At 37.7% G+C, this 3,302-nt stretch overlaps 1 protein-coding gene across 1 annotated transcript in view; it reads left to right on the top strand.

The window, feature by feature from the left end:
• MCCC1 (methylcrotonoyl-CoA carboxylase 1) overlaps positions 1-3,302 on the top strand; it is a 72,908-nt gene that overhangs the window by 1,023 nt on the left and 68,583 nt on the right. The window lies entirely within an intron of this gene.

The raw sequence follows: 3,302 nt of genomic DNA, 5'->3' as shown, positions 1-3,302 counted from the left end.
ATAAAAGGAAGCATTGATAGATTTGACAGAATAAAAATTGCTATTTTCAATAAAAATAGAAACCATTAAAACAAAATGTAATTTAAAGTTATAAAGCATAAAAAACTCTTTTAACATGCTTTAATACTCAATTCACAAAGAGCTTCTATAAATCAATTTTAACAAGATAATATTATTTTATGTGAAAAGAATACATAAAAAGTAATCACAAAAAAGAAAAAAATGACCAAAAAACTTCAGAAAGCTGCTCAACTCAAGAGTAAACCAAGAACACAATCAATCAACATTGAGAATCCATTATTAACTCACTTCAGTATATTGAAATTTTAAAATGTTGATTGCATTCTGTTCTGGAGAGGGTGTGGGAAAGCAGTAATTATATATTGCTGGAGATAGAAGAAAAGCATTGTGTAAAGTAACATAACAGTAGCTGATAACCTTTAAAATACGTGCACTTTGACTCAGAATTTCTATTTTAGCAAAGCTATGCTACAGATTAAAGCCTGAAATCATTGTAACATTATCATTATGATGTGATCAATGTTAGTTATATCTATATACGTCAGTTTTTACAACGATTATGTGATAATTTTATAAAAGCAATACAGTTTTTATAAATAAAAGACTTAAAGATTTTGCTTAGGAGATAAAGGTGGAAGTTAAGGACTGCAAAAGGAGCTAGCATTTGAAGGGGAAAAGTCTGAAGGGTAGGAAAATTTAAAGAAGAAACTAAAAAATCTGCATTCAAATCTCCACTTCACAGCTGCTAACAGACTCCTAAATTATATATATACATATAAACTGACTCCGAAAATTACATTAAATATAAATGTATATGTAATACCGTATTGGCAACAGTAAAAGTATATGCTGTTTTCTTCTGGGTTATTTGGTATTGTGAAAGGCCTAACAACCCAGAAGAAAGCAGCAGTTGAGTGACTGAAGAATAAATATCTGCAGCCACATAACATCAGAAAAAGAAATTTAACTTTTGTTCAATTTTTGCCAAAATGGAGAGGCATTTGGAGATGCTTTGGTATTTCTCAGCTGAGGTCTCAGAGAGTGCTGGGCTAGAATTAATGTGGCACTTAGTTCCATATTCTAAAAGTGAGGACTATGCCCTCAATATAAGAGCAAAATTTAGTTAGACCCTTCCTAACAAAGCCTACATCCAAAACTCAACAGGATAATGGTGATCTGCTAGTAATCTATGTACTTGATAAAATAAAACTTAGCTCCCTTTAGAGAAATTTCCATCATCAAAGGTCTCTGCCATGTTTCTTCTATCAGATCAAAAATTGCAAAGTGTACCACAAATAGTGGCAAATAGTTGAAACTTAAAGTAAAAAATAGACAACAGAAACAGACATCCAGATGATTCAGATGTTGGAGTCACTTGACAACAACTTTCAAGTAAATATGATCAATATATTCAAAAAATAGAAGGAAAAGTTGGGCAAAGTAGAAGAAAAGAGAGAGAATTTCAACAGAGAATTATAGTTTGGAAAAGTTAACCAAATAAGCATTCTAAAACCGAAAAATAGAAAATAAAAAATTAAAGATCTTCCAAAGTTCAAAATTCATGTGTTAAATCTGTAGATAATTTTTGAGGAATTTTGCTAGACACTGTTCTAGAAAAAGGAAGTAAAGTAGTGAACAAAACAGAATCTTCTGCATTATGGATTTTATGATATAATAATGAAAACAGAAATAAGTATGTAAATCTTATATTAGAAGGTTATAATTGAAGAAAATATTAGAAGGGAAGAAAATATGCAGAAAAAGTCAATTGAATGAAAGAAGTAACAGAAGAAGACATAAAATTTAAAGAACAACCTTCCTGGAAGAGGCAATAACAAATTTAAAGGCTCCAAGTGGGTAATTATTTAACTGCAAAGGAAAAAATGAGAATTTGACTGTGGCTATAATAGAGATGAAATTATACTGTTGATAGGACTTGAGATTTCACTGAGTGAAATGAGAAGACATTGGAGGATTTTGTTTGTTTGTTTGTTTGTTTTGAGTTGGAGTCTCACTCTGTCGCCCAGACTGGAGTGCAGTGGCCACTCCTGGCCACTACAGCCTCGACCTGCTGGGCTCCGGCGATCCTTCCGCCTCCGCCTTCCGAGTAGCGGGAATTACAGGCACGCGCTACCACGCCCGGCTGATTTTTTGATTTATTGTAGAGATGAGGTCTTGCCAAGTTGCCCAGACGGGTCTCCAACCCGCGGGCTCAGGCAATCCACTCACCTCAGCCTCCCAAAGGCGCGGGATTACAGGCTGAGCCACCGAGCCCTACTGGCCTTCAGACTTCTACCTGGTTAAGATACCTCCCTGTTTCTCTGTATTATTTTATTTTATGTATTTATTTTTTTGAGTTGGAGCCTTACTCTGTCGCCCAGGCTGGGGAGCAGTAGCACGCTCACGGCCACTGCAGCCTGGATCTCCTGGCCTCAGGCGATCCTTCTGCTTCAGCCTTCCAAGTAGCTAGAACTACAGGCACAAGCCACTGCGCCTGGCTAATTTTTCTTGATTTATTGTAGAGATGAGATCTCTCCAAGTTGCACAGGCTGACCTGGAAACCATGGACTCAGGCAGTCCTCTCACCTTGGCCTCCCGAAGTGCTGGGATTATAGGCGTGAGCCACCACACCCAGCCAAGAAATAAAATCTTATTCAATTTTCTTTTTTTTTTTGAGTTGGAGTCTCACTGTTTTGCCCAGGCTGGAGTGCCGTGGCATGCTGACAGCCGCCGCAACCTTGACCTACTGGGCTCAGGCAATCCTTCCGCCTCAGCCTTCCAGTAGCTGGAACTATAGGCATGCGCCACCATGTCTGGCTAATTTTTAAGTTTACTGTAGAGATGCGATCTTGCCAAGTCACCCAGGCTGGTCTTGAACCCCTGGGCTCAGGCAGTCTCTCACCTCAGCCTCCCAAAGTGCTGGGATTATAGGCATGAGCCACCACACCTGGCTAGGTTTTCTTATTAGGAGAGTAATAATGAAAACAGTTTGAGGAACACTGATGTAAAGTGACTTGGTCCTGGGCAAGCTGGTCATGGGAAGGTCTCAGCTCTTCTGGCCCCTCGGCTGGCCTTCTTTCTGTTGCTCCTGTTCAGCTTCTTTCCCTTTATTTCTCTGCCCTTAATTTTCAGACCTGTCTTATCAGGGGTTGGGTTTTACTGGTATTTTTCAAACTGTAGGTTAACCTCCATATTTTATTTAATAAAATAGGACAGGAAGTATCAACATGCAGAGTGAATCTTCTTTGTTTCAATTTCTGTTTTTTTTTTTTTTTTTTTTT

The sequence above is a fragment of the Carlito syrichta genome, unplaced genomic scaffold (assembly GCF_000164805.1).
Source record: "Carlito syrichta isolate Samal-C Ts95f unplaced genomic scaffold, Tarsius_syrichta-2.0.1 Scaffold313936, whole genome shotgun sequence".
Classification (NCBI taxonomy): Eukaryota; Metazoa; Chordata; class Mammalia; order Primates; family Tarsiidae; genus Carlito; species Carlito syrichta.
This window is presented reverse-complemented; position numbering and strand designations above follow the sequence as displayed.